This window comes from Artemia sp. Qi Xiang Cuo, chromosome 13 (assembly GCF_049724085.1).
Source record: "Artemia sp. Qi Xiang Cuo chromosome 13, ASM4972408v1, whole genome shotgun sequence".
In the NCBI taxonomy this organism is placed as follows: Eukaryota; Metazoa; Arthropoda; class Branchiopoda; order Anostraca; family Artemiidae; genus Artemia; species Artemia sp. Qi Xiang Cuo.
This window is the reverse complement of record NC_142806.1, coordinates 13,832,808-13,843,713: the sequence shown is the minus strand read 5'-3', so window position 1 is coordinate 13,843,713 and position 10,906 is coordinate 13,832,808. Positions and strand designations below refer to the sequence as shown.

General features: G+C 36.4%; 1 protein-coding gene across 1 annotated transcript in view; it reads left to right on the top strand.

Moving 5' to 3' along the window:
• The first annotated feature begins 7,632 nt into the window (after positions 1-7,632).
• Positions 7,633-10,906, top strand: part of LOC148944986 (proton channel OtopLc-like) — a 104,814-nt gene continuing 101,540 nt past the window's right edge. The window contains exon 1 of the mRNA XM_089099192.1: positions 7,633-7,721. The gene's annotated coding sequence lies outside the window, so the exon portion shown is untranslated. The remainder of the gene's footprint in view (positions 7,722-10,906) is intronic.

The following is a 10,906-nucleotide window of genomic DNA, read 5'->3' as shown; positions in this document are numbered from 1 at the left end:
TAAATTATGTGCCGGGGGCACATAAGGTTTGTATGGAAGGGATGGTTGTATAACTTCGACAGTGGCTCATTTGACTGTAAATCGGAATTTATAGAACATATTTTAACAGTCAAGAGTGATTGAAGGGCAACTAGCCCCCCCCCCCCCTAAGGCCCTTTTCCTCCAAATGCATCCGATAGAGAGCTTGAGATAGCCATTGTGTTCAAAATAGTTTAAAAATCAAATAAAAAAACTCAGGGTTCGAGAAAACCTCCCAGAGTACGGGTGGAAGTGTTTTAAGTTATGCGGGGGCCGATAAGGTTTTATGTAAGGGGTGGTCGCATAAACATCAGGTGGCTCATTTGATTGGAAATTGAAGGTTCGAGTTACCTTTTTAAGAGTCATCAAAAGTAATCGGTGGTCATATACCCCCTCCCTATACCCTCTTTTCCCCAAATACATCTGATCAAAATATTGAGACAGCTATTTTGTTTGAAATAGTCCAACAATCAGATGACAAAAACTTTAGGGTCAACATACCCCCCCCCCCACCCGGGGGAAAGGTTGTAACTTATGCCCCGGGGCAGATAAGGTTCTTATGGAAGAAGTGGTTGTATAAACTTCGAAGGGGACTAAAATGGTTAGAAATTAAAGGTTCTGGTTCCCATTACAAGTCAAAATTGATCTGATGGCAAATAAATCCGATAAAACTTAAACATTGTTCAAAAATAAGATAACAAAACTCCGGGGTCGACACAAACCCCCAGGGCCCAGGGGTAGGCGTTCTAAGTTATGCCCTGGGGGCATATATTTTTTTTTATGGATGGGCTGCTCGTATAAACTTCAGAAGGGGTTCATTTGATTTGAAATTGAAAATTCTAGTTCACTTTTTAAGAGTCAAAAGACATCGGTGGTCAACTAGCCGCCCCACGCCCTTTTTTCCCCAAACCCATCTGATAAAAATTTTGAGATAGCCATTTTATTGAAAATAGTTCAGTCATCGAACAGCAAGAACTTTGGGGTCGACAGAACCCCCAGAGCCCAGTGGCAAGTGTTTCAAGTTATGCCCCGGGGGCATATAAGGTTTGTATGTAAGATTTGGTCGTATGAACTTCAGAGGTAGCGCATATTGATTAGAAATTACAAGTTCCAGTTACATTTTTAAGAGTCAAAAGTGATCGGAGAGTATCTATTCCCTCCCCCTGTACACCCTCTTTTACTTAAATGCCTCCGATCAATTTGATATAGACATTTTCTTTGAAATAGTCCAACGATCAGATAACAAAACTTCAGAATGAAAATACCCCCCCCTTGAAATTGGGGGAACCAAGGGTTGTAACTTGTGCCCCGGGGTGCATATAAGGTTTTATGGGAAAGGTGGTCGTATAAACTTGGGGGGGGATTAGAAATTCAAAGTTCTAGTTCCCTTTTTAAAAGTCAAAAGAGATCCCATGGCAACTAGCCCACAATCCCCCCACCAACCCTTTTTCCTCAAATGTGTCCGATCAAATTTCTTATATAGTCATTTTGATCAGAACAGAAGTTGTAACCTATCTAGTACTTTAAAATCCACATTGAATTACACATAACCATCCATTAAAAACATCAAATAAATTGACCAACACACATAACCGTCCATGAAAACATCCATCAAAGTGAGAAAATTCCTGTTTTTCCAAGTGAGAAAATTAATGTTTTTTCATTCTCAGTGAGAAAACCATAAACCACGTGGTCATCGTGGGAGCTCATGAGGCCTTTCTACTAACTCTCGCGTAAGAACCTTATATGCTTCCCCCTCCAATATCACATAAAACACTTGCCCCAGGGCTCTGGCGGGTTGTGTTGACCCCGGAGTTTTTGTTATATGATCTTTTGACTTACTTTAACAAAATGGCTATCTCTAAAATCCGATCGGATTGATTTGGGGTAAAAAGGCAGGAGGTCTAAAAGCCCTCTGGTTCCTTTTGATTCTTAAAAAGGAAACTAGAACTTTCAATTTTAAGTAGAATGAGCCCCCGACGAATTTATAAGATCATTCCTTCCATAAAAACCCCTGGTGCATAATTTACAACACTTGCCCCCGGGTTCTATTGGGCTGTGTAAACCCCGAAGTTCTTATCATATGGTCTTTGGTCTATTTTGGACAAAATGAAAATCTAAGAAATATGATCGGACGTAATTGCTGAAAAGGCGGTTGGAAGGGGGGGGCCAGCTGCCATAAGATTACTCTGGACTCTCAAAAAGGGAACCAGAACTTTAAATTTCTAGTAATTTGAGTCCCCTCTGAAGTTTATCTATTCCATAAAAATCTTATATGCCTAAAGGAATAATTTACAACCCTTCCCCCGGGCTCTTAAGAGGGGTTTATATTGAATTCAAAGTTTCTGTTATCTGATTGTTGGACTGTTTCAAAAAATGACTATCTAAAAATTTTGATTGAATGCGTTTGGAGAAAAGAGGGTGTGTGTAAGGGGGGGGGGGGGGGTAGATGCCCTTTTTTCACTTTGGATTCTTAAAAAGTTAATTAGAACTTTCAATTTTCTATCAAAAGAGCCACCCCTGAAGTTAATACGACTACCCCTTACATAAAAACCTTGTATGCCCCGGTGCATAACTTACAATACTTGCCTACTGGCTCTGGGGGGTTGTTTCATACCCAGAGTTTTTGTTATTTTATCCTTAAACTATTTTGTAAAATATGGCTATCTCAAAATTTTGATTAGATGTGTTTGGGGAAAAAAGGGCCTTGGGGGTTAGTTGCCCTCCGATCACTTTTGAATCTTAAAACGGGCACTGGAAATTCTAACTTACAATCGAATGAGCTCCCTCTGAAGTTTATACTACCATCCCTTCCATAAAAACCTTATATGCACCGGGGCACAACTTACAAAACATTCTTTGGGCTGTGGGGTGGGCTGTGTTATCCCTGGAATTTTTAGTTGCATGATTTTTGGTCAATTTTGAACAAAATTGCTATAAAAAGAATACGATCGGACGTATTTGGGAAAAATAGGGCTGTGAGGGGGGGATCATTAGAATCAAATCACTTTTGACTCTTAAAAAGGGAGTTAGAACTTTTAATATCTAATCATTTGAATCCCCTCCAAAAGTTTATAAGACCACCTCTGTCATAAAACCTTATATACCCCCTGGGCACAAGTTACAACCCTTAGTTCCTCCGCGCTCCGGAGGGTATGATGACCCCGAAGTTTTTGTTATTGATTGTTTGACCATTTCGAGGATAATGGCTATCTCAAATCCATCGGAAGCACTTAAGAAAAAGAGGGTGTTGGGGGGGGGGGGGGTAGATATCTTACGATCACTTTTGACTCTTAAAAAGGTAACTCTAACTTTAAATTTCCAATCAAATGACCTGCTTCTGAACTCTATTCAACCGCTCCTACACAAAACCTTATATACCCCCGGATGATAACTTAAAACGCTTGCCATAAAAGGCTCTGGGGCGTTTGGTCAACGCTGGAGTTTATTATCTGATGTTTGAACTATTTTCAATAAAATGGCTCAAATTTTTATATTAATCTCAAAACTTTTTATTGGATGGATTTGGAGGAAAAGGGCTTGGGGCTGGGGGATAGTTGACCTCCGATCTCTTTTGAAATCTTAAAAAGTGACATAGAAATTTCAATTTCCAATCAAATGAACCTCTTCTAAAGTTTATACGAGGAGCCCTTCTATAAAAACCATATATACCCCTGGGCATAACTTACAACGCCTGCCCCTGGGTCCTGGGGGGTTGTTTCTCCCCAGAGTTTTCGTTATCTAATCCTTTAACTAACATTACATTTTCTATTGGATGGATTGGGGGGAAAAGGGCGTTGGACCTCTTTGTCCTCCAATCACTTTTTACTCCTAAAAAGGGCACTATAACTTCTGATTTCCAATCGAATGGGCTCCCTCCGGAGGTTTTTTTGGGGGGGGAGGGGGGCCTATGTTGACCCCGAAGTTTTGTCATCTGATTGTTGGACTATTTTAAACAAAATGGCTATCTTCAAATCTTGATCGGATTCACTTGGGGGAAAAAAGGTATATGTTCGCCAATCACTTTTGATGACTCTTAAATAGGTAAATAGAAATTTCAATTTCCAATAAAATGAGCCACCTCTGATGTTTATATGACTGCAAAACATCTTACCTAACCCCTTACATAAAACCTTACCTGCCCCCGGGGCATAACTTACAGCACTTCCCCCAGGCTTTTGCGGGTGTGTTGACCCCTGAGTTTTTGTTATTTGATCTTTAAACTATTTTGAACAAAATGGCTATCTCAAAATCTTGATCAGATGCAATTTATGAAAAAAGGGCCTTAGGGGGGGGAGGGTCTAGTTGCCCGTCGTTCACTTTTGATTCTTAAAAAGGGCACTAGAAATTCAGATTTACAATCAAATGAGCCCCCTCGGAAGTTTATGCTACCATCCCTTCTATAAAAACCTTATATACCCATGGGGCAGAATTTACAACACTAGCCCCCAGGTTCTGTTGAGCAGTGGTATCCCTGGAGGCTTTGTTATATGATATTTGGTCTATTTTGAACAAAATGCCTATATAATAAAATTTCATCGGATGTATTTGGGAAAAGAAGGTTGAGGGGCGATGGGGGGGATAGTTGCCATTGGATCATTTTTGACTCTGAAAAGGGGAAATGGAACTTTCAATTTCTAATCATTTGACTTCCCTCCGAGGTTCTTATGACCAATTTTTACATAAAAGCTTTATATGCCATCAGGGTTTAAGTTATAGCCCTTCTCGGGGGCTCTGGCGGAGTTATATTGACCCTATACTTTTTTTTATCTAATCGTTGGACTGTTTCAAACAACTTGGCAATATCAAAATTTTTATCGGGTGAATCTGGGAAAAAGAGGGTCTATGGGGGGGGGAGATGCCCTCCAATTCGTTTTGACTCTAAAAAAGTATCTAGAACTTCCAATTTCTAATCACATGATCCACCTCTGGAGTTTATACGACCTCCCCTTACATAAAAACCTTATATGCCCCCGAGGTGTAACTTAAAACATTTGCCCCCCGGTTGTTTCGACCCCCCGAGTTCTTATATTCTGATTTTTTAGCCATTTTTAAAAAAATGTCTATTTAAAAATTTTTATCAGACGGGTTTGGGGAAAAAGGGCGTGAAGGCTAGTAGCCCTCCAATCTCTTTTTTCTCTTAAAAAGTTAATTATAACTTTCAATTTCCAATCAAATGAACAATCTCTGAAGTTTATACGAGCATCCTTCATACAAGAACAATATATGCCCCCATATAACAATATATGACATAACTTACAACGCCTGCTTCCGGGCCCTGGGGGGTTTTGTTGATTCCGAAGTTTTAGATATATGATCTTTGAACTGTTTTGAACAAAATGGCTATCTCAAAATCTTTATCAATGTATTCGGAGGAAAAAGGGGGTGGGGGAGCTAGTTGCCCTCTGATCTCTTTTGGCTCTTAAAAAGTGAACTAGAACTTCATTTTACAATCAAACGAGCCCTCTCTGAAGTTTAAACGAGCATTCCTTCTACAAGAACCATATATTCCCTCAGGGCATAATTTACAACGCCTGTCCTCGGGCCCTGGGGGGTTGTATCGACCACAGAATTTTCATTATATGACCTTTGAACTGTTTTTAACAAAATGGCTGTCTCAAAATTTTATCGGATGTATTTGGGGAAAAGGCGTGGGGGGAGGGTAGTTGCCCTCCGATCTCTTTTGACTCTTAAAAAGTGAACTAGAACTTTTAATTTTCAATTAAATGAGCCCTCTCCGAAGTTTATGCGAGCATCCATTCCATAAGAACCATATATGCCCCCAGGGCATAACTTACAAAGCCTGCTCCCAGGCCCTGGGGGGTGTGTTGATCCCGGATATGTTTTATATAATTTTTGAATTATTTTATAACAAAATGGCTGTATCAAAATTTTTATCTGATGTATTTGGGTAAAAAAGGGCATGGGCGGGGCAATTTGCCCTCCGATAACTTTTGACTCTTAAAAAAGTCATAAGAATTCCGATTTCCGAACAAATGAGCCCACTTTGAAGTTTATGCGACGACACCATCGATATGAAGTTTCTCTGGAAAAAATAATGATAAATAATAAAACATTGGAACCGTATAGTCTTTAATACAGGCAACGCTATAGCGTTGCCTCTGATAATACTATGGAAATTCTTTATTTCAGAGTTTTGGTTTCTAATGACGAATGAGGCTCTTCATTTACCGCTTAAATGAACAAACTACCATGAACAATTTTACAATACATCCAAAAGTGACCCATAAAATCAACTAACAGCATTCTGGATTTAACTGTGATATCCAGCAAAATAGTGAGTTTTTCCCTTTGCTACAAACCGAGAATGAGAGGCTTGAACTTAAGATTTAAGGTCGAAGCGTCCAAAGTTGGATTCTTCAACTGAATGCACTCCACTAGAAAAATGTCATCACTATCTAGCATAATAGTAAGATTTTCACTATTGTGAAGAATTTTGTACTGTAAAAAACTTATATACAAATTGCGACGAGCAGAGTTTGCATTGTCTTAATTCATGTTTATGACGATTAGAGAGTATAAGATGGTTAGAAACTGGTGAGCCTTTCCCTCCTCCCACACCAGATCATTCCGAACCTTTAATCGGGTTTTGGCACCAAATGGGACCAAGTTTTTCTTCAACCCCTTTCATTCCTGGAAGCAGCCCCTAAAACTTGGAACTTTCATCCACATGAGACGTCCTTGGAAAACAAAAAATAAATACCTTTTATCAAGTTTCTCGGAAATAAATTTGAAATTTGGTGTTTTTGCAAATAAAACTTGAAACATCAGTTATGGGGTTCTTGGGCATAATGAACTTACTTATGTGATTTTATCAAGATCTGCCTTCTTTTTCAGAGGAATCTTTTTTTTTGGAAATAATGCAAATTTTCATCTAATAATAAATTTTGAAATGTAACTTTCTAACTTTTAAATTTTATGTTTTTGGAATTCAGCATGCAAATCAGGTTTGTTTTATATGCCTTTTAATATAAAATTCAATTTTGCTTAATTACTCTTGGCATGGACTGCTTTTTATTTACGTTTTACTACCACAAACTGTTTGTTTATATCGTTAGAAATCACTTATAAAGGTCAAAATTTAATAATCTTCTCTTTGTATACAGTACCTGTAACATCAAACATCTCTTTTTACCAGGTTTAGCAACTTGGATAAACGTCGAAAAGTATTCTTTTTACCAGCGTAAGAAACTTGAATAAACGTCAAACAAAACTCCACTATCTAAAAGGGGTATGTTGTCAATAACTTAGTAATTATAATAATATTCTCTTTATTTACAGTATTGCAACGTCAAACGCTTCTTTTTATCAAAACTTACAAAAATTTGTTTTTTTTTTTACTACTCTTGGCATGGACTGCTTATTTACATTTTGTTACCATGAACTGTTTGATTATGTGGTTAAAAATCGCTTATAAACGTCAAAATTGAATAATCTTCTTTTTGTGTACTTTACTGTATCGACTAACACCTCTATGTACCCGTGTTAGAAACTTTGACGAATTACTAAATGTAATACTAAATGTATATATTTAGATAGATAATAACTTAATATTATTTAGATAATAATTTCATTATGTAAAGTAAAGTAAAGTCTAAAGCATCTTTTTACCAGCGCAAGCAAATTGGACTTTTACGAGCTTTAAGACCAAAAGATGCAAAAGCGAGCCAATTGGCTGGAGAGTAAGTGAAAATGAGTAATTTTTTAATAGGAAATTTATCTGTAAGTAACTACAATGCTACTAATCTAATTTTTATGATATTTTAACATATCTTATTCAAGAAATGACAAAGGTATGGCCCGCAGGCAATCATTGGGCTCCAGTGAATTTAGATGCAGCCTATTATCAGATTTACAACATTGAATTGCGCGAATCTTCCCACAGAATATGATACTTATCAATTTAGCTATATCTATATCTTAAAGTAATTTATAATATGATATTGTGAAAAATAGTATAAATAACATAATATAAAATAATTATACAAATAATATTTATAGAATCTATATAAAAAGAAGCTATATTCGGAAGTTATTATTGATCCTGCTAGTTTATAAACAAGTAAAGATTTATAAAATAGTTACGAACACAACATATTTTAATTAAAATGTTTGTTTATACGTTTCTAGTCAATGAGTGTCTTAGCAAAAAAAACTTGTGATATAAAATATTCATTACGTATTATATATACTGAAATAACGTATTGAATTTATGTATAAATGGTTTGTGATGTTAAAATGTTTATTACGTATTTCAGCTTTTAAAATGTTCATCATCTGTATCTTCGAAATAATGTCATTTTTGTTTCTCTGTTGGGATTTAGTTTTGCTTTAATTCTGGTTCCATTTCAACTTATTATCGTAATGAATTGTGAGTGAGGAAATTCCTTATAAAAAGAGTAAGTGGTTTAATAAACTCTAACATCTTCAATAATTATAAGTTGATGATATTGTTTTGATGGGGTGTGCGAATATAACCTAAGCAGTCCTTGACACAGTTTAATATTTGACATTGAAATGGCAATAAACTTCGAAGCTGATATGGTAATTTCCCTTGTGTCCTCTGTTTTTTTTTCTCAAAAATATGGTAAAGACAAATATGGCATACATAACAATGACGGATGTAAAAAGAACTTCCCAGTTTTTCTGTATTGGAAAATAATAAAAATACTTATTTCGTTTTTTCCCTCTTGTGTATACATTGTGCAGGCGTTTGATTATAATTCCAATTAATTTCTATTGCCATTTTTTGGCAGACACAATAATCGATCATAAAATGTAAGCAATTCGAAAATTCAGCCTCTCCCTTCTGGCACAATTTTTCATCTTCCCCTAAATTTGTCTGAATTTCCTTTTTATATAAAACTACTGAAAAAAATATTTGAACGTTTTATGTATTTTCCGTTATAAATGCCTATTTAACGTTAGTACCCCAGCACTCGGTAGGCTTCTATATATGGATTCTCATTGTCGCTTGTATTCTAACCGCAGACACTTTGAGCCTTTTCTACATGTCATGACGTCAGTATAGGTTCGATACAGTCACCCTGGGAGAGATGCGAATTCTTTCTTAAAGTTGTGGCCTCTTTAGATATTTCTTGTGGCCAAAAATGTCAATTTGCCAGTTTTAAGAAGAACAAAACTATATTGGCAATTACTAAGCCGGGTCCTGGCATAGCTATACAACAGGCTTTTATATATTGATTCTCATTATCACTTATCTTGTAACCGCAGACAGTGTAAGCCTCTTCTTTATGTTAGGGCGTCATCATAGAATCGATACAACCACCATTGGATAAATATAAATTCTTCATTAAAGTTTTGACCTTTTTTGATCGTTTTAGTGACCAGAAATGTCAATATACCAGTTAAGAAAAAAAAACTATATAGCCAATTTCGAAGTCCGGCCCTGGCACTCGACATGTGGTAGGTTTGTATATATTGATTCTCATTGTAAGTGACTGCCTCCAAATGAGTCAGCTTTGTGTGCTGCCCTTTCCTTTGGGAAATTGAGGACTCCCCAGGGGACAAATAGAAAATTGAAGGGTTCTAATGACTTGTAATCAACAGTTGCGTAGTTTATGGCATCTTTATATATTTTTACTAGGTTTTGTGCCTAATTTTGTTAGCGTCGAAGATTGTGATGGCGTTACTCTATTTCACTTCCATTTTTGGCTCTTTCTGATTTTTTCTGTCACTTGTCTTCTAACAGCACAATTCTGTTTTCACTCCATTTTTTAAACGTTCTGATACTCGATTTTTCGTTATTGCTTGTAATTCTCACTGCCACTTATCTTTGAACCGCAAATTTCGTTGTTCTCGCTGTGGTAAATCTCTTTGCCTTGTATTTCTTTGTTCTTCACTTTGGTTTTTTAATAGTTTTAATTCTTTCTACCGCTTATCTTCGAACCAGATCTTTCTTTGCTCTTCAGTTTGGTTTTTGACTTGTTGTAATTTTCGTTGACGGAAGCATTCTGACTGTATATATTTGTTCTTCATTTTAAGATAAGACTTATTCATAATGAGATACATATACAATATTACATCGTACTATTCCTTTGTCATTACTTTAGATTTTTTTCAATACCCTTTATCTTAGCTACTCAGATTGGTCCTTTCACGTTTGTTGGTCTACTTTGTTCAAATTGTGTAGTGCCCTTTTTAAGGGACCAAAAAGATTGGAGGGAAAATAGCCCCCCTTCCTACAGGCCCCCTCCCCCAAACGTAGTCCTATAAAAAATTTTAGATAGCCATTTTTTTAACTTAGTTCAAAGATCCAATATGTATGGTTTTGATGATGATATGCCAATGATCGTCTTTTTATGTAATGTAATACAAACAGGAAAAGTCTATGGCTTTTTCTTAATTGGAATAGTAAGAGACGACCTGGCTACAACCTACGATTATGACATCATTGATCAATCTTTAACATGAAATTATAATCTTATTTTAGTTACTATGGGCTGGAAGTTTGTTCATTACTGTAATATGATTATGACGTCATTAATCAATCTTTAATATGAAATTTGCAGTTTTTCGTAAGATAATTTATTCTATTTTCAAAACAATTGGTTTCAATTACAGAAGGTTTTTAACCCCATTAATTTTCTTTAAAATGAGCCATTGAACAACTCTCTACGATGTTTCAGTGCCAAGCTATCTGTGGAAAAAAAGAAAAAAGAAAAACAAAAGATGCCGTTTAGGCAGAATGCTGTAGTAGCTGCCACTTTTCTTGATTTTCAAGCCAATATACTTCCCCTGCTGTTCAAGCCATGGGAATGAAAGTTTTCTATATAGGGGTTGCGGACAAGGCGGTTCTAATGGTGTACTTTTTGTTTTGATCTGACTCTTTTTTTAGGAGTTATAG